We start from the raw sequence: 21,754 nt of genomic DNA on the forward strand, positions 1-21,754 counted from the left end.
GCTGCAAACGTTACGCCACTACAACATCTAACTGCAATAGCTGCAGCTTGCTCCCAGTCATAAACTATGTAAAATATCATTAAACTATATCTAACCCCCCAAGCAGGACACATACTAAAAAAAAAAAAAAAAAAAAAAAAAAAAAAAAAAAAAAAAAAACACCATGCTAAACCCAAGCTACCAGGCAAATGTGGAACCCCCAAACACCCTGCTTTGCCTGGCAACGGAACAGGCAGAGAGTAATCAAGCTAGATGCCATGTTATGCCTGAAAAAAAACATGCAAAAACTGAAAGCTATGCCTGAGCCCCCCCCCCCCCCCCAAAAAAAAAAAAAAAAAAAAAAAAAAAGGCCTAGATATACGTGTGCCTAAGCTTGCCCACAAGGTACAGGAAACTGTAAACCACTCGAGCCCCAAACTAATGCCTGGCTAGACCTGTAAGCAAAGTAGACCTTATGGATGCTATCCCCGTGAATGCCCTGCCAAATCAAGGCTGAATAGGTAACCAGACACATGCCTGCCTGAGCTGACCTGTAGGCTAGGTAATCATACAGCGAGCAAGGAACCCCTAAGCACTACGCACAGTAAGACTACAAGCACACGGACTGGCGCACAGATACAAACGCGACTGCACACCACTAACGGTAAGTGCCAGAGCCCGTCAAAGTATGCTGATAAACACCCCGCCAATACCAAGCTAACGCCAAACAAACCCATTACTAGCTACAGACTCTGTATCTCAAAGTCCGCTAATGAATGCCACACCACGCCAAACAAAACGCCTCACCAGCTACAGAGCAGCTAGCTCCTGGTTGTTACTAAGTTAAATAAGTATATAAAAACCTAATTAAAAATATCTATATATAATTATACCCCCGTGAGAGCCCTGCCATGGGAAGGCTGAATAGGTAACGAAGCCTGAACTAAACAAGCAAAGTAACCCCCCAAAATGCTACAACAAACAACAAACTAAAACGGACGACAGTACCCCCTTAAAATGCCCTGCTATGGTTGAACGAAACAAGTAAACAGTAAGCCCCTCAAGATGCCCTGCTATGTCCAAACTAGACGGGCAACAGAAATCCCCTGCTATAAGTCTGCACAAAATGGGAACCAGTAATCAATGAAGGTACCCTAGTGCCATGCCATGCCTGATCTAACAAGGCACCACTATTAAAAAACATACCATGCGAAGCTCAACTAAGCAGACAACTATAAATCCCGAACTAAACAAGCAAAGTAACCCCCAGACTGCTACTACATACCAAACAAAAAACAGACGACAGTTCAACCCTAAAATGCCCTGCTACGCCTGAACTAAACAGGTAAACCGTAAGACCAGTATGAAATGCCCAAGAACGCATGCCATGCTACTCCTTGAGCTAACACAACCCAGCTGAGGGATCAAAGACATGATAAAGACCCGGGATAAAGATAACCCGCTGCGATAAGTAAACAACAGCAAAACCCGTAACACTGAAAGAAATGTGCCACTACAATGCCTGAACTACAGTAAACATACAACAGCGAACATACTAAAAACTCAATAACAATGCCAAAACTGGCACAGCAAACACTAGCTAAAATGCCAAGCTACCCCATATGAATGAACTAAAGCAGACAACAGCGCACACACTAAAATGCAATACTTGAATGCCTGATCTAAAAAACATAGCAAATGCATAAAACGATGTACCAATCCCGAAATACAAAAAAAAACTGGCAGTAAACATGGGCAAACAAAAAGCCGTACTACAATATGCCCGCATAAAATAATGTTGTGCTAAGCAAAGCTAAATAGGCAACACGCAAAAAGCCGTACTACAATGCCCGCATAAAATAATGTTGTGCTGAGCAAATCTAAATAGGCAACACGCAATAAAACTAACAAAACGACTATGTGCTGTAATAATTATAGTCCCTACCTCATATGTTACATAGAGCAAACGAGCAACGCAGAAAAAACGCTCGCAAACTACCGTAACTGATTTGTAGAAAATGATTTGCGCGGGAAAAACGAGGACCAACACGGTAACGCGATAACACGATACCTCCAAGCATGACCAAGACCAACGCTACAACAGAGGTTTTTAAGCCAGAAGACTGCAGAAGAACGAACAACGGAGCAACAAAGCCGCTGGCAACGGCGAGCGGAACAACAAATGGAAAGCTAAACCCTAACAGGCAGCGTGGCCAGCCGCTTGTACGTCGACGCTTCTGTGTATATTCGGACCATGAATAACTATCAAACCGACGTCGGAGCGCGGAGAACCACCTGGAACAATTGGAAACACGGCTGCAAACTACGTGCATGTAAAAGACTTGACAAACTGGGCTAGAGGCCCGTGAAATCCTTCCGTGAACGCAGAAAAAACTCGCAAAACATCCCTGAAAACCCTCCATTGAACGAAGACCTGACACCACGCTGTCATGTCCGAGAACGCAACGCACTGAGCCTGACAAGAGCTAGTAACCGCTGACCACCAGGACAGCCGACTACCCGCTCGTTGTGGTTAACTTGGTTAAATTGCTTTATTTAACTTGGTTAAATCGCATTTAACCTCATTAAACATTTTTCAAGTAAATTTTTGCGTTTAAGTACTACAATAAAATTCCCTACAAGTCATTCTTCATTAGAAAAAAATATAGGTCAACGCAAACGAAACTATAAGCTACAAACTTAAACTTTGCGCGGCCGATCGGTTGCTGTGTTTCTACCGGCAAATCTGCTTAAAATGCCGCCGCGATTAAAATGACGCTTAAAATATATTTTCTCTGAGACTTTCCCAGCGTAAAAATTCTACTGTTACATTGGCAATGATAGTCGTGAACTTTTTTCACTCAAAATGGGCTTGGGGAAGACGAAAGAATGGAGCAGAATTTGTTGTCAATTTGACGTTTATTCTACGCTTGAAGCACATTACAAAGACGGAGGAAACGACAGTAGAAGAAACTAGACGCGTTTAGATCGCTATCTGAACAATTTACCGTACAATAAATGCATACCATTGCTACCGACCTCGCTAGATCCGCTGCTTGTGCTATGATTCCTAATTATCCAGCAAAACTTCACAAGACACAATGAGACTTTTCAACCGTGTTATCGGGCCAAATCATTCAGGCAAGTTCACTTCACTTTCAAGAGTGATCAAACACAGTGGCATTCATTTCCAGCTTAAATAAACTCCTCACCTTGAAGTTCTTTCTTTACAGAGCCGTATTTTTTAGCATTTCTTTTAGTTTTTGCCAAACTTTCCGTATTTTTCTGTAAGATTTACGTGGAATCGCTTTCGTCGCTACTTGCCACAAATTTTACTTGAACTCTTATAACACGAATTTTGATTGGTTCACGTGTTGTCAAATGCGCGTTTTGAGAAAATCTATTTCAATCAAGAAGTAAATAAACCAATTCCTTTTCATTTTTCGAATTATTTTTGAAAAAAATATTTTATAAAAGCAATAGAGGACTTTTTTCCGTGTTTACATAGCCTCATCTAAACACTCGGGTGGTTGGGAGAATTCTCGAAAGTTATGCAAACCCTCCACTGCGTAGCCTGCGTACAGCCGTCCCGCTCCCCTAAAAAAAATCAATTTTTTTGAGGGGGAGCGGGACGGCTGTACACAGGCTATATACTGCGTCTCGGGTTTGCAAAACTGTCTCGAATTCTCCCAACCCCCCTCGTGTTTAGATGAGGCTATGTAAACACGGAAAAAGTCCTCTATTGCTTAAATATTTGATGTCACTGACTCAACACAAGGTGTAAAATTTATTGTAGAAGACATTAGGTTTGCCGTACAAAAAAATGCGTACTCTTGTAAAAAGAAATCAGAACCGACGTACACTAAAAACTTGGATACTGAAAGTAACGGCTCAGTGACACTGATTGACTGAAAACGTCGAACAACACTGCGTGAGTAACTTGTCACGCAACAAAATGTAGTATTGCAAGTCGGGGAAATAGACATACGCGCAACAACACTTTACAACTTGCAATTTAACAATGTTGCGAGACTAGTTGAACAAAAATGTTGCCCGTGGTGCGGTGCCTTAAAGATTTTGAACGAAGAATAAATTACCACAAGTCGAAATTATTGTCATAAAAGGCAATTTTCTTTCCAGCTACGAATCCTATACCAGGAAAACGCGTCTTACATTTTAACAGTCTCAGTTTGTCGCAGTCATAACAGAGAGAATGGTTAAAAACTCAGTACAGACCGTGTATTTAATGTAGATCAGTTATAAACAACAGAACGAGAGCATTAAATATACATAGCATACGTAGTCGTCTGATTGGAAAATATTATCGGACGTATAAATAGAACCAAAAACCGTAAAATCACCAATAGTAAATCAAAAGAAGCGTCTTAAATTGACTGAATTTCTTAGCGAAAGCCTTAAATTGTTAAAAATAAAGTCAATTTTCTTAGTCATAACGTTTAACTTACCGAACTTCAGTTTTGCTTGATCAGCATATATCTGTTCCGCCGGACAGCAGCACAAGACTTTCACTCAAAATGAAGTTCCTATCCAGCTCAACTGATCCAAACATCACAAGCCAAGTATTGTCTAGTTATTCCTGTTAATCTTGCTTGTGTTTCTGTTCGAGCCGATGTAGAATCTTTCTGAATAGAATCTCGTCATGAAACCTTGAACAGCGACAAAGCGAAAGTGATCTCCGAAGATTCGAGAATGTTTGGTTCGTTCGTGATAGCGTGACTTTCATTGTTGATCCGGGACATTTGAGGGCGGAGCCGGTTGTTCGAGTCGTGTCATGTCACGCTGGTCACGTCGCTCCTTACAACTTACTACCTTATTATAGGAAATTAACAATACAGGTTATTAACGCGAATTTCAAAAATTCGCGTTAATTTTGTTGATGTTAATTAATATAAACACGTTTACTATAAGCATTTAACCAGAACTTTTCTTAAATTCGCGTTAATTTTATTACGCGTCAATTTTGTTTGCGTTGTTAAAATGCCTCGTTATATTCCTATAATAAGGTAGTCCGTAAAGTAATAATAAATGAGGTTGCCTAGTACATAGACAATGTCAATGTCTATTTATGAATTAAATAGAAAAAGCACTAGGCTCTAGACCTCATGTGTTTGAATCTAATACCTTGGTTGGAATAAAAGTGAAATGAACCCCTTCCCGTGAATCATCAACGCGCCGCTGGTTTGTTTTTCATCATCGAAATTAGGAGAGGGTGGTAATTGTAAAGACTGTCTCCTTTCTTCGATTATTTCAAATTTCAGGCCTTTTCTTCCCAATGGTTGAATCAGAACTCCAGCTATCTTTTTCTACAATTTCATTTATTTGCAAGAAATATAAAGCAATTTCGCCTTCGCCCGTCAAACATTCAAGGAGGATGTGTGGTTGATATTTAAAATTTTCAGCAGCAAGATTTCTTGATGCTCTTATTCTAAGTGGGCACCTTACAGCGATGAAACAAACAAGGTTTTTAACATTTTGTAACATTCCCTTTGATAACGATGCATTGACAGGTTTTTAGACAGCCAGCTTAACAAGCTTAAGCGCCCTTCTTCCAATAAGCGCCCCCTTCTAAAAAGCGCCCACAATGCGAAAGTGACATTCAAGACATCGACATAGAATAGACTGTTCAGAAGAGCGAATTATGTGGTCTACTTTCTCATCTGGACGTCATATAAAACATACTGCCAGTGATCAATCAATGCAAATGCTGTTACGACTGTGCGAACCCTATTGTTACAGTTCGTGATGAGTTACAGTATCTGTTGCTGTTCCGATGTTTACGAAGCCTGAAATTCAGTCGTCTTCCTTTGGTCGCTCACTTCCGAGAAGAGTAAGTGGGAGTAAGCGACCAGAGGAACAACCTCTGGGAACGAGGTTGCCAGAGGAAGACGTCTGAAATTTAGGATTACAGTATGTCGAAAAAAACTTGAAAGCACTGCGTCCTTTTAAGGACAAGCGCGCTTTCTCCATCCCTTTAACTACCAAACGTAAAATACACTCAACGTCCACTAACGGACACCTTCGGGACCACAATTTCGTGTCCGTAATAGCGGAAGTCCGTAGTAGCGGAGGTGTCCGTAAGCCGGGAGTTGACTGTAAGAGCCTCGGGCGCTAATTCGAATCAAGGCTGATGCATTGAAAGTGCTGGTGTAACAGCTTAGCCACTGCCAGGCTTTCCTCGCGGCCGTTCGGTCAACTGTTCTGAGCTTCGCTTCCAAAGTTCTTTGGGTGGATCTGGTACGTCCCAAAGTACGGTTCTCTTCCGGCTGGGTATTGTTTACTGCGAGTTCACTCACTCGATCCAACACTGCGGCTGGTTACTGGTTTGGCCACAAATACAACATAGATGGTTTGTATTTTATCAGAGGCGTTTAGAATTCGACTGGCACAAGGCTAGTCTCTCCTTCAGAAACTCAGGCATAGGCCTATAGAGCGAGTATATTTCGCTTAACAGGTCCCATGGTGTCCATGGTGAAATATTTACAACGCTCTAATGAGGAATTGTCAAGTCCCGAGAAATGCTCGGGGATGGGGGTGAGGGCGACTTTAGAGTTTATTGAGACAAATGTTGTTTGTTGGTCAATTATGACCCGTCATGTGCTGCAAAAACAAAGATGCAAATTTCGCGATTTCGCAGGAAAATCGTGTTGAAGAAAATATAAATTTTGCGAGCAATCCGCATTAACAAAGGAGTAGTCCCCGAATCGACGCTACAGATTTTAAAGTCATATTTTACAATGAGACTGAACAGAACCATAAAAAACAAAACGACAAAAAAGGTTGTTTGCAGTACAAAGCTCAACGGTATAAATAGCGTCCCCAATTAGGTTTTTTTTTTAAGCTAATTAAATACCATTGACACTTAAATAAAGTCTTTCATTCTACACAGGTCGGCATGAACGATGTATTATCTCAGTTTAAAAGAGAGCCGCCCGGTGAACACAGATTACCTTGCATGACATGTAAACTGGCGTTGTAGAAAATAAAAGGGGTTTAAAGCAGGGCGAGTTAAATTATATTAAATTCAAATATGGCCTGGTTGAAATCTTTCAATTTGAAGTTGCTAGCCCCCCAAAAAACACGTGGTCAATTCCCACTTTTACATGAAAAACCATTATCGCAGCTATCATGAAAATAAGGCTTATTTGCGTCTCTACCACGTAGCATTACGGATAAAAGACGTTTAAAGTTTGAAAATGCAGGCTTTATTTAAGTACATAACATAAAAAAACTTACTTACAATACAATTTTACTTATACTAGGTTTGTAGACTTGTTTATTTACAAGAGAATTAGCTAGAATCATGTACAATAGCTGCATATAGCTACAATACCATTTGGCGTAACGAAGAAGTTTTTATAAAATGTCTGACATAAAATGGACATCTTAAAAGCATAATCAAGCACGATACTCGGAGTGTTAGAGCGGTTTTCACTTTAGCGTCGAAGGTAAATTGCGTTTGCTTTGGTTTTGCATTACTACTCTTAGTGATTGGCTTAAAAATCTCGCGTCACTTTCTCAGCCAATCAGAACTAAAACCAAAACCAATCGTGACTAGCTCGCGCACGTTTTCCCGCGCTTTGTGCCAGCTACAAGTGCCAGCTACATGTATTTGCTTCGAGTTTTGATTGGTTCAGCTGGATTGTCTGTGTCCTTTGTGATTGGTCAGAGCAATTACTTTGGTTTTGGTTTTACGACACTCAATTGAAAACTGCTTTAGCATCGATACCTACAGTAGTTACCAATACGAGATATTTTGTTCGGATTCACTTATGATCAATAGTCAAGTCAATATGTGTACAATACATATTTTTCTTTTCAAGTCAGTCAAGAAGAATTGAGGAAAATAGTACGACATACGCACAGGACATCAATGTGTCCGGCCAACCATCATCATAAAATCAAAATCATCTTCGATTGCAAGTACTCGACATTAACTTTTAACTTACTTTCCTTGGACTAATGAGGGTTAAAATTTACTTCCCAACAGGTATCACCTGGTAGCCAACTGGCTCCATTTTGGTTTCGCGCTCTGCGCTAACTTGTAGGTAATTAAGTCTAAGTCAAGCCCTGGATTATGTGATTGCTTGAATACTAATTGATGTTTTGCATGCTTTTTTAAGTTCAATTTATTCGTGAACTTTCTTGATAACCGGGTCTATCCTTCTGAACAGGGCTTCTGATATGCTGCAGAAAGAAACGGGGAATTATGTAGCAACTAAAGGGGGCTATTATGCGGCAAATGATACAATTTTACTGAGCTAATTTGACCTTGCCCGGGTGAATTTGGTATCTTTTATGCTTCCTTCTTCTTTTTTTGCTCTTTCTCTTTGGCGATCAACTTAACTGATTTTTTTCCTTATTTATCTATCAAAAACTTCTTCTTTCACGGATAGCGTAGCGGCTAGTGGTTTTGAAGTTTTACCAGTCCAACCCAGTTTTGATGCATTACGTTCAGTTTCCGGCATACCTTGGGTTTGAAGGTTGTTGTTGTTAGTTAGGTAATTGAAATAGGCCATTTCCGAGTTACCCTTTGCCTCTGTTTTAAAACGAGTCTACGTGCGAAACCATTCAAATAAAAATGAGTTTGATTTGCATGAAAATGGACCTGTAGGTAAAACTCATTTTCATATGAATGGTCTCGCACGTAGACTCGTTTTGAAATAGAGGCAAAGGGTAACTCGGAAATGGCCTATTTACAAAACGTAGAGTACACAAGATCCCTACACGCACGGTTTTGTCGTGCAAAACCCGCAATGATAGCACATAGTACACCCGAAATCCTAGCCTTAAACGAATTAAGGTTTCCCAATTCAGTTTCTGAAGCCTCTAGGGCAAACAAATGCCCATTTAACTCCAGCGCATGATTAATACCTATACTTAAACCTAATGTTTCTTTATACGATTTCCACAAATCAACAGTTGAGTACTTTTCAACAAGTGTGATAGCTAACTCTAATGCAGCTTTAGTTTCATCAATAGACAGACTATTGCGAATAAATTCCTGTACCATACGGTGAATCGAAATGGAAATGTTGGTCTTCCTCCGAAAGAGTGAAAATTTTGTTAACAGTTCTGCGATTTGGTGTGTTAAGAGGGGACCCTTTAAACTTTGGTGTGATCGATCGCCAGCAAAAAGTAGTTCACACCTGATAAGTTTTTCTGGAATTTCGTCTGGAGCCAGAAATGCAGCAGCTTGCACAAACCTGCATGCAAATTCGCCATGGGGTGAATTCTTGATATATTCAAAGTTTATAAGCCATGTGGTATGGACGTCCAGGCGTGCTGGGGACTCATATTCCCATGATGGAATAGCTGGGCGTTGGTTCAACAACTTCAAGCGCTTAGTTTTGTATTCTTCAAGGTACGCACTTATGGGACACCTAAGGGCTTTGATATGTGCACCAGCTTGCTCTAATGCAAGAGGCAGACAACCGAGTTCTTTTACAAGCTCATCTAAACTTTCATGTTGCTCGGTACCACTATTGTCACCAATTCGTGTAACAAGAAACCTTATCGCCTCTTCTTCGGAAAATGAGAAAACTTCAACACAGCAAGATGGTTTCAGATCTATGCATTCACAAATTTCCTTTGGTTCACGTCTTGTTGTTATCAAGAGATGGCCTATTGCCTGCCTTTTCCAACGACCAGACAAAACTCTACGCATTTCATCGGAGAACTTTAGTTGGTCGACGTTGTCAGCAACCACCAACCAGGGCTTCTTCTGCTGGGAAATGTACGTTAAAACTTGGGAAAGTGTCAAATCAAATGAATCTTCCATTAGTCCCAAACGCAAAGCCAGGTCGTTCATGGAGTTTTTAAACTTTTCGTTATCCTCCATGGAAATCCAAAATACACCTCCCTCGTACTAAGGTTTACGTTTCCATGCAAAGTGAGCTGCTAAGGTGGTCTTTCCACATCCTCCCAGACCACAAATGGCTGACATTTTTAATGCCTTGTCACTTTCGAACGGAAGGCACTCTTCAAGGGTTGCTATTTCTTTTTCTCTCCCAGTAAAACACCTGTTTCGGTCTGGAGCATCAAACACTATTTGTCTGGAATAAATGTCCTTAGTATTCATTTCGTCTTTGATCTCTTCACAAGTGTTTTCCAGAGTCGAAAGTCTTTCCTGAACTGAGTCAAACTCAGACTTGAATAAGTCAAGCATATCACTTAACTTCCTCATCTTCTCAACAACTTTTTCTTCAGACAGTGGTCGCACTTCGTTGCGTATGACATGAAGAAGATTGTCGTCAAGCAGTTTACCAAGACATATCTCTAATCCTGTGAAAGCAAACATTCATTAAACAAAACTTTAAGAGTATCCCACGAGATAACAGTTGCTCACCATTTTCTATACTATACTGGTCAAAGCTAGCTAGACAAGCTAGCGCTAAAACTCTACAACCAGAGCCATAGGCAGGGTGGAGTGCAATGGGTGCATCTGTACCCACCCATGGACCACAAAGGTCCGCTTAATGGGGGTGGGAGGGTTAAAATGACTCTCAGAATGCAGGAAATGTGGACTAAAACAACATGATTTTTAAAAATTTTCCGGGGAGAATACCCCAGACCCCCCCCCCCCCAAGCTGTTCACGCCACTGACGCTCGCACCCTCCCATGCGAGATCTACGGCCCTTACACCACAGAAAGCTAGAAGTGATGCAAATGCAACTGACCAGAATGCAAGAAAATGCATAGACTGCCAAAAGGAGTGAACTGCTTTAATTTTTCCCATTCTATTGCCTTGTGGAACTGTTGTTCGGCTACGTTTAATCCAAACATATAATTCAAGTCTATGTTGACCTCATAATTAGTACATGGAAATGTTTCTCATTAAATCTAAACAATGGTGTTAACCCTCAAACATGTTATTTTTAATGGTTTGAAAATATTCTTATTTTAAAACAGCTGCCTAGTAACTGTTACTCTTTACTGGTACTGTACCTTGCGTTCTCCACAATTCGAGTTCACCCAGAATTCTTGTATTATCAGTGACTGGGAAAACCAGGTTTTTAACCAAGGACTTCATGAGATCAAAGCAGTTATCGTAATGCACTGCAGTCCATGCTTTGAAGTCACAATGTGCCCACTCATTTCGTACAATAGACCTCACATCTTCAGCAAACGGTTTGGCAGCCATGAATGGTGCTGCTCCACAAAGAACTGCCAGGGCTGCTGAAGTGTCAAAGGAACTGTCAAATGTATTAAAATGTGCCATGAAAGGTTTCATAAACAGCTTAGCCAAAGACACTTCATCCATCACACAGTAGTCAAAGTGACGTGGGCTTGGATGCAAGGTGGCGTTATTGTTGATGCTTCCATAGTTCAGCTTCACCGTGCTTGGTGCAATTGTTTTCTGGTAAGCTGCATATGTCTGCTTGTCTAATCCGAAGTTTCGCACCATATGCTGGTAGAATGGTGTCATTTCGTTTTGAATCTTATCTCTGAGACATGGAGTGAGGACATTTTGAAGAGCAATACCCACCACTAACCACCGTCGCTGCTCCAGGGATGTCCCGGATGAGGAAGCCATATCTGTAATGTTATATCACTCCACAGGGCTAAATAAGAGTTTGTTGTGTTTTTGGTGAGCCTATGAGGAAGGAAGTAATGTCTAAATGGCAATTCGTGAAAGAACCTTATTTTTAAATTGCCGCATATTTGTTGGTAGCTTACGTTATACCGACCTGGAAGGATCTATACAGGCTTTCCCTACCCCGCTTCCCACCCTTTTCCCCCACCCACCATCTCGCACTGATCACAAATCACTGTTTACACAGTTTGTTGAACTCATTCACGTCATTTTACTTTTTTCTCAAGTAACAATTTTGTTTAAAAAAAAAACGAAAAAAATAAAGAAAATTGTTAAAATTGACGATTTTTGGCCAGACCTACCTGTAATTATGACGTTGCCATGGCAACGTCAAATATCATGGACACATGGTTGACATATCAAAATTTCCGTAAGGGATAAATAAACAGCTACTGAAAGTTTCAGCATTGTAGAGTAAACCCTCTTTTCAAAAATTCGGAAAAATCCCTTATGCAGGGTGGCATCCCCCCCTCCCCTTGTACGTCCGAGGGTTAATATACCATTTTGACAGAAAGGGCACCCCTTTCATATACCTTAAACTGAAAAAAAGTACCCCTTTCATATACCAAAAAGACATGACACATGCCTTAAACAGAAAGTCTTGATGCCATTTTAATGTAGCATTTAGTAAATTTAAAAGATACAGCCATAAGGTGCATCTGCTCGAAGTATTTTAATTGAAGGTCCTTTTAAGTATAGGTAATCACATGGGGCCGAGTAAAATTAAGGATTAATATCACGCGTGTTTTCAGAAGTTGTAGAAATTGCCAGAGTCGCGAAGCGACGAGGGCAATTTCTAAACTTCTGAAAACACAAGTGATATTAATCCTTAATTTTACGAGGAAACATGTGATTACTTGTTTATGACATAGAGGGCAAAATTTTCTGAAAATTGTCGATGCTAATAATAAAACTGTACAGCGCGAAGCTTAACAAGAACTGCAAGCAGTTTATAATCGTGCGGGTAATGTTTGACCACCTGACCTCTTTCAGTGCTTTGGCTTAAAGGCATGGCGCCGCACAGTAAAATCTTTAGAAAAGCAGTCACTTGAGAAACACACGAGTCGTGTTTGCGTTAGTCACGGAGCTCGAGTGAACGTGACATGAATTTCCTTTACCACATCATCTTTTGCTTTTTAAAACCACATGCCGACCTAGCCAGAAAAATGCCTGCTTACGCATGCAAATATTTATTTTGTTCCGAATGTTCAATAAAATAAACCCAAACCAGTTCATTTAAAAGAAAGTCAAATCACGTCAAAATAAAGAGTAGACTAAGGCCATCCTATTGTGTTTCTCCGTTGAGCGTCTTTCGACAAGCTTTTGGTAATTCCCCCGGCGCGATGACGTGTATCCTGTGCTTTGACACATTCTTGCTGAGCTTGCAACTTACGTTTCGATTCTCAAAATACCGTAAACTCAAAACAAAAATTGGGATATCCAGAAAATAAGTCGTCGTTTTGCAATATTTAACACGTTCCGGGTAAATTGTACGACTTGTGCTCGCCCCGAGCCAAACGCTTGAGTAACACAACAATAGAGCGTTTTCACGTGACGTCACATTTTTCGCGGGAAATTTGAGACGCCATATTGGTGTTCCACTTTTCCATCATGGCGGTATATTCCCTCTCGGATTATGTGAACAACCTCGATCCCCATGTAAAGAAACCTACTCTGATGAGATTTCTTGTGTTGGAATGGATCCTGTAATAATTCCGGATAAAACATACGATCCAGAATGCTTGCCTCCTGTCGAATCTATGGATTTGCTGTCGTTTTGAGTGCTAGAAACCGGCTATTACAGTAAGGACAAATCTTTCAGAAGTTCACACGGGCGTATAATCAACTTATTCAGGGTTTGTAAATAGCGTTAAAGAGTATAAAATAGGCAAAAAGTTAATAGTTCTCGGAAAGGTTAGGCATTCACAAAGAATGAACGATTCAAATGTTAGCTTTCGATAATAACCGAGCAAAATGGCTCGCATTTCACAAGAGTTTTGTTTTACATCGAGGCATGTAAAAAACTTTCATGTTGTGGCTTTAACTTTGATTCTCCCTTTCTCTGTTTCTATTGTTTCAAGGAGCAGAAATATCTCAATAACTTGTCAGCCAACTTCGATAATTTGCAGCAAATGTTGTCTGAGTTAATATATTTGACTTCCTGGGATTAAGCTTAAAGTTGACCAAAATTGTTTGCCCAATGTTTGAATACCAGGTTATTCATTTACTTCCCAACCCAGTCTTTTAAATGCTGGAGGAGTTGGTTCTTGTATCAAGGCAGATCATTCAGTTATTTACAACAAGTCCTGAACTCACAAAAACAACAGATGACTTCGAGGCTCTATGGCCGGGTAGAAACGCAAAATGGATCTCAAAGAAACATGATCTGTAGTGTGATTTATCTGCACCCAAATGGTTATATACAAAACTTTATGATAATCTTAACTCTACAGTTGACAAGATTCATAGGAAGGATAAGTTCTGCATTACCTTGGGAGATTTCAATTTAGATCTCCTTAAATTGGATTCTCACACAGATACAGAAAACTTTTTAAATTCCTTAGGGGTTCTCTAGTTTTCAACCACACATTTTACAACCCACCCGAATTACTGACCACTCAGAAACATCTCACCTCAAGTGGAAATCTTGATTATGATCTTAACTTCCTAATTGTAAAAAAAATATATTCTTCTCTTCCCAATAATATTTAGATCTAATAATGAGACGATTTTTATTTTTATGAATCTGCTCTAATTCAAGATATCCAGTGATCCTAATGTAATGTTTAATTCCTTTTACACTAGAATCTCAGAAATAATTGTTGTTCATATCCCTATCAAGCAACTTTCTAAACATGAATCTAAAATAAAATCTAAACCATGGACAACTGCATTAAGCGACTCAATTATCATTTCTTAAGTACCGGTACTTATTATCATTCAAAATTTAAACTTTTAGGAATGGGCATAACCACTTGCTAAAAGTGAGTAAAAATAACTATAAAAATAATCACTTCCATGTAAATAAGTCTGATTCCAAGAACGTCGACTGGATGGGGATAAGAAAACTTGTCAACCTTAGATGCAGATTCTGGATGTACTCCCACTAAATTTCTTGTTGACGATGCTGAAAAAAATGATCCTAAGGGACCGGTCATTATTTATGAGAGGGGGGAGGGAAAAATATGTTGGAAGGATTAAAATTTCTGTAAGGCCCCCCTCCAGGCCATGTAAGTAGCAAGTGACCCCCCCTTCTTTATTCAATATTTACATGATGACAACTCACCTCATATCTCATATCTCCCTTTATATGCCTTAAGTAATTATTAAATGCATGTTACATACAATCTTTATTGCACACTTGTTCTGATGCACAAAGGCTGGATCAACACTTAGTTAGCCAAGGCTTCTTTGCTATGGATACTCTTCCAGCAATAGGGCAAATTTTGGATGAGTTATGTGTATAGTAAACATACCTAATTATTAACTCCTTAACTTTGGAAAAGTGATAGTTTTTACAAATTATGCTCTCGTGGTGAACACATATGTAATAACCATGCAAAATATAATTCTTTTCCAATGATCTTCCTAAAGTGTAAAAGAACTACTTTCTTGTTGTTATATCATGTTTTATTACTTCTTGGGCTATTGCAGTGATAATCATTTTGTAAAAATAAATAATTTCAGACAAACCAGATATTAAAGCAGATAGGTCTGGATTCTTTATTTAACTAAAATTTGAGATAACAATGGAGAAAATACAAATCAGAACAAAAGAAAACAATAGAAATAGCATAAAATTGTACAATTTAGCGTCACTGTTTCACTTATAGTGTTTGCACTTTTCTATTTAACTGTTTTACCCACATCAAACTGCTGATCCCCCCTAAACTTCTTTATAAAAAAATTTGCCCCCCCCCTCTTGCCACTCTGAATAGCCTTGACCCCCCTTCTTTTTTCCCCTCTTCATTAATAATGACCGGTCCCTAAGTCAATGGCAAAGTTATGCTTTTAACAGTAACACTTTCTTTGTTCATATTGGAAATTTTTTTGGCTAAGAGTGTTCGTAGAGTAAATAAATCCCCCCTTCAGTGTCTCACACCTTCATCTCAGGATAATTTCTTTCTATTTCCCATAACAACTGTGGAAATTGAAAATAAAATTTTTAAACTGAATGCCAGCAAGTCTACTGGACCCTTCAGTATACCAATCAACATCCTATAAGCTACTAAATATGCCATATCTAAGCCTCTACTACTAGCAATTTTTTAAAAAAGCTGAAGTTACCCCTGTGTTATAAACAAGCTTAGGCCTTACAAACAAGTTTAGACAATTCTGTCCATATTCAATAAACTGTTGGAAAAATTGATGCATAAGAGAATACTTCTCGTGGCAAAGAAGAATTTCAAAGTAATTTATTGCAAACAGTTTGGTTTCTGTGAAAACACTCCACTGATCATGCCATTCTAAGCATCATCGAGCGGATACAACATGCAATTGACTGCAACGAACTTTCTTGTAGTATAATTATTTTAAGATTTCAGTAAAGCCTTCAATACTGTAAATCACAACATCCTCTCATAAGAGTGAGAAACTAGATTATTGTGGATTACGTGGAGTAGCGAAAGATTGGTTCACCTCATATCTTACCAACAGATATCAGTTTGTTTTCTTGGGACATACTGTGTCAGATCTTTAATCTTCGAAATGCTTGCTGATAACTCGGTCATTTTCTAACATATAGCATCAGCTAAATCGTCTCTACTTATGGCAGAAATACATCTTCCTCTTTCCGTAGTCAGGTATTCCACGTACGTACTTGCCTTGGTTGACAACAACACGTAGAACACGAAAAAACTCAGTTTTTCACCACTGGGCCTTCTTTTTCCCTGTATTATTGCCACAGCCGACGAGAATGCAAAGAATCTTAATGTAAATGAGTTGTTTCGCGCATTGAAGTAGTCGAAAAACTGTAAATTATGCTCTAACTGTTGTGTGACGCTACTCAAACTCTGCTTCGATGGAACACCAATATGGCGGAGAAAGCCGGTTGCCATGACAATGGAGAAATTTGGTCACGTGAGTGAAAACGCTCTATAAATATTTCACACAAACAGAGCGCAGAGTATTCAAACAGAAAATAGGTGAATGATTATTTATAGCTACGAGCGAGAGATCGCGTGACATGGGTCTGACGTAGTGGTAGTTTTAAATAGCTTGAACATGTCCAAGCGGTCTTTGTTTTCGCTATGTGATTATATTCAACCCTCTCTTCTTGTAAAATATGGAATGGAACAAAATTATACATTTCAGAGAGCAGAGTGTTCATGTTAAACGCGAGTGATCGGCTGATTGCTATTAAATATTAAATCTTGCGTGACTGTTACAGAAGAGCCGGCTGGGCCGCGTGGGTCTGGATCGATTTACCGACAAAACAAAAAAATCTGACACAGATTATGAATCGGGCCCAGGCCCCGCCCGATTAAAAATTAATTTGGCTTGCAAAACGAAAACGTTCTTCATAATTGAGCAAATCTTGACGTTCGGAAGAGAATAACGCTGACAGTTGTATGCAATGAAAGGTATGAAAGTCTTGAAAGTAATAAAAAAAAGCTATTAACAACTAAACAAGCGAACACTCAATATAAACGTAAGCTTAATTTTATTCACCTGTTTGCACATTTTGAAGCTTTCCTCTACGAGCGGCTTTACATGTCAGTCCTCGACATAGATAACAGCAAACGACGACCTCAAACAAACTTGAAGTAATTTGTCCGGTAAATGTGACCTTCTTTCACAGAACAAACTATATATGTCCTTCTTTATATACACTATGAACTCACCATTCCATTAAAATGCCATTAAAATCCCTTGAAAAGGTCATGAAATTGATTTCATGGCCCATGAAAGACGCAAAAATGATTTTCATGGCCATATCTGTGGCCATGAAATTCCTATGATAAAATGGCAAATATTTTTCATGACCCATGAAAGTTAAAATTGGCACTTTCATGGGTCATGAATTTCCCTTGAAAATCATGTCGAATTGCAATGCACCATGAAAACATGCCATGAAATCCATTTTCACAATTTTTCATCACCCATGAAAAAAAACATTTATTGAAGGTTCAATTTCATGACTCATGAAAAATGTTTTCATGAGCCATGAAATTGAAGAGTTTTCAAACTCTACAATTTCATGGCTCATGAAAAACATTTTCATGACTCATGAAAGTAAACTTTTGGATCATAGAATTTTATGGTCATGAATTAACCATTAAAAAATTCATGGTTTATGAATTTTTCATTAAATTAATGTTGGCCTACTTAAAAATTAAAGAACATTCAAGATGAATGACAATAGTTGAGTTTTAAAGTGGCTAGGCCACTGTATTACAGTTAATTCTATTCATTTTCTTTAATTAAATTGGCAGAGGAAATTGGTGTGAATGAATGAATTTCTGGCACTTTCATTCAAATCGAGATAAACATGAAAAAGGTCACGCTGACATTTTTCAAATTAACCCACAATCTGTTTTAATCTTCTTGAATTTTGTCCATCCATGCCCCTTTTTGCTTTTTTGTAAGTTCTTCTACAGTTTAAACCTGTTATTGTGATACAGTTAAATCCCGATAACTCGAACCTCAGTAGCTCAAACCTCCCGCTAACTCGAACCTTTTTCGTTTTCCCTTCAGGTCATTTTCTTACTAATTCTACCCTCGATAACTCGAACTCCCGATATCTCGAACCTTTTTCGACTTCCCTTGAAGGTTCGAGTTATCGGGATTCAACTGTATGTTAGTCAATTCTGCGAACAGTTGGTCAATGCCAAAGTTGCCTAGAATTGTGTGACATAGCCTCATTAATGAACAGGTTAAAATTTTTAACAAAAACAATGTAATTTATATACAATTATGTGTACTTGATAAATTGCTAACTAAATTCTATTTTAATTAAGCAGGAAATGCTTTTAAATTTCTACAATATTATAAATGAGACACTAATATCGACAAAAGAAAAAGAAAGTTAACATTGGCTTTGACTGAACTAACCTTCCTTCGAAAAGTTCAATGTACACAAAGTACTCGCAAGAAGGGTGAATGCCTGGATCTGGGTATCCCATCTCTGGATTCAAACTAGTGATCAGAAGCTGTAAACTACACTTTGCAGTAATATTAGCACAAGCCTGTACTATTGTCCTAGCTATTCGTGTTGTTATGATCTTATTAAAATGAAAATGTTTCGTAAGTCATGATCACATGGTTTCATGGCCATTAATTTACCATTAAAATAGTGTTTGCTAACTTAGAAATTAAAGAATATCCATCATAAATATCATGAATAGAATTTTAATGGTTCATTATTAAACATCAGATTCTCACATATCAAAAAATGCAATGTCATGAAGCATACATGTATTCCTTTGGTAGCGGTATCAGTTATAAATGTTTTATATGTGCATTGGTTGATATTTAAAACTTTTAGATCAACAGGAAAGAATTTTGGGCTATGTCCTTTTGTACCAGTGCACAAGGGAATAACCATTGTATTGTTCTTGTTTGGGAGTCATTGTTAAGCTGTACACATGTGGTTTTTTGTTTGGCCTTTTGTGCCAGCTCTTGTGTACCTGTACACCTGGTCAAAACCGAATTCAGGCACAATTATGAACAGTGCACAAATTCAAGAACCTCAAGGTACCATAACTGTTTCATTGTGTAATAAAACTTTCACTAAACACTCTACTGGTCTTAATTTATAAATACTTACATTCCCATCAACAATGTTCAAACAGCAACATATGCATCGCACGTACGCTTGATTAATTTTTAGTTTGATCTTGAAAATCCACCATGCGGGAAACTCGCATCGTTGTTATTGCTGATATACCTTATGCACACAAAATAATTTCCAAAGCAGTCAGTTTACCGTTTGGAATGCTCAAGGTTGAGCGAAAAGATATTGCAATGGAATCCCACATAAGTTTCATGGAGCACACTCCACAGTGTTCGGGAGCGTTCGAACTCCTCAACTATATTTCGTCTTTCTTCTTCTTCAACTCCTCTTGACTATACTTCGTCTTTCTCTCAATAAAAGTCAATAATTTCCCAAATCCGTTAGTAAAATTGCTTGGAACCATCATATGCTTCTTTAAACGTTTCCTGGCTACTTTCCAGACAACAGCCGAGTGTGTTTGTGAAATTCGGCTACACGCACCGCCATCTTGGATTTGGACGAGAAGGCCCTGAGAACCAGTTAATCTATCCCATGATGCAAGGCTCTTTTTAGGCGCGCGATTTCAACGGTCGAAGGCAGTTGTAAGAACTGAGAACCGAAGAACTATACCTCTTGAAATGATTCTAAAAGCAACAAAATCAAGATCTTTCACCTCTAAAAGAGAATGTGAGTAGAAAGAATCGTGTGGTTTTTAAAAGTAATAGTTTAGATAAAGGTTTTTGTAACAATCCCCTCGGAATTAATCAGCAGTCAGTGTGATGTTGATCTGCATACATGCATAAATGTATGCTTTGTTCTTGCAATTATTCATAAATAAGCTTGAGCTGAAGCTTAAAGTTGTTTTAGAAACTTATTTAAAAGATAGCACCTAAAATTGTGATAGAAATCGATCTCAGAATATGTTTCTGTTATGAATAATTGTGCTTTTAAAGTGTGTATTCCACGCCCAGAGAAGATCTGATTTTAATCGAATGTTGCTTTGTGCTTTTGTAGGTATTGCAGCAGAAAAGCTCGATGAAGACATTCACCAACAGAGCAATGTCATGATTTTTAAAAAGCTAAGTGAAAAACAATTCACAAACATGACTGATGATCGGTACTTTGAGACTTTTTAATCATAAGTGGGATGTACATCTAGCAGGAAAATGTAGTCTTTGAAACTTGAACAACTGTAAATTTGAGGGCTTTCAATGGCAGTCACTACACGTTTGTCACACGAGAAATCCTGCAAATTTAGTGAGAACAGTGAAATAAATAATCAAAATTGTTTCTGTTCGTCTTAAATCTTATGTGGGCTGCTTGATCTTTTGGTATCAGTCACCAATCTATATATTAGCTGTTAATTAACCATAAAGCTGTCTGTGCATGGCTTGTGACTCATTCATTGTATTTTGGTGCAGTTTTTTTATTGTTGCTTGTTTTTGTTTCTTCATAATATTTTTTGTGTAGCACAGGGCATTCTCGTATCTATTTTAGTTCCATTTTATAGGATTTATAATTTATGGAAGTTTAATTAACGGAAAATTGATGTTACATGTATTTGTGTCCTTGATTTACCCATGAAAAAAGTGAAATTTGTTTTAAAGGCATTTTCATGGTGCTTCTGGGCCTTTACCTACCCCATGAAAAGTGTAGAGAACCAGATGGTGTCTGATCATGAAAACACCATGAAAACCATCAGAAATTTTCATGGTCAATGAATATTTCCATATTCAAAGGATATTCATGGGCCATGAAACTTTTGAACCCATTAAAAGCCCATTAAAGTCAACACCATGAAAAAACCAGGCTTTATTTTCATGGTCTATAAAAAACCCATGAAATTCTCTATCTTGCTTCAGTGAACTTTCATGGCTTTTTCAGGAGTATTTAAAGGACTTTCATGTAATGTGAGGGATTTCATGGGCCATGAATATGGAAATATTCACAGGATTTTCATGCCTTTTTTATGCCTTTTTAATGCCTTTTTCATGGCAAAACCCCATGAATTACGGGAGGAGACTCGCCACTAACCAACTCGCCACCAAGCAAAGACGCCTCGCCACCAAGCCGAAGACGCCTCGCCACCAAAGATTGACTAAGAAATAAATTAAGTAAAGAAGTCGAAGTGAACTAGCTGTTTTAGTGACGATTATATAAGTTAAGCATCTGATGGCCGATCGAGGAGAATTGAAACTTCGAACGAACGCAATTTCAAAACTAGTCGAGGGAACTGAGCTATATACGACGAAACTTACTTTCGTAATTCGACAAACGTGAATTAGTCGTAGATAGTTGGCTCTTCTAGGGCTAGCCGTCCTCTAATTTAAACGACTCATAAGTAAAGAGGTAGGACAGTTGACTTCAGTTTTCTAGTGACAAGAACTTCGAGTCAACGGAAACTTGAATTGTTTTGAAGTCGCGAGAACGGGAGTTTATCATTGGCA

General features: G+C 38.6%; 1 pseudogene across 1 annotated transcript in view; it reads right to left on the reverse strand.

The window, feature by feature from the left end:
- Positions 1-7,199: 7,199 nt before the first annotated feature.
- Positions 7,200-21,754, reverse strand: part of LOC144655651 (uncharacterized) — a 97,525-nt pseudogene continuing 82,970 nt past the window's right edge. The window contains exon 2 of the transcript XR_013571168.1: positions 7,200-10,281. The product of XR_013571168.1 is annotated as an uncharacterized LOC144655651 (transcript). The remainder of the gene's footprint in view (positions 10,282-21,754) is intronic.

This window comes from Oculina patagonica, chromosome 5 (genome assembly GCF_052425735.1).
Source record: "Oculina patagonica isolate OP01 chromosome 5, crgOcupat, whole genome shotgun sequence".
NCBI classification, from domain to species: Eukaryota; Metazoa; Cnidaria; class Anthozoa; order Scleractinia; family Oculinidae; genus Oculina; species Oculina patagonica.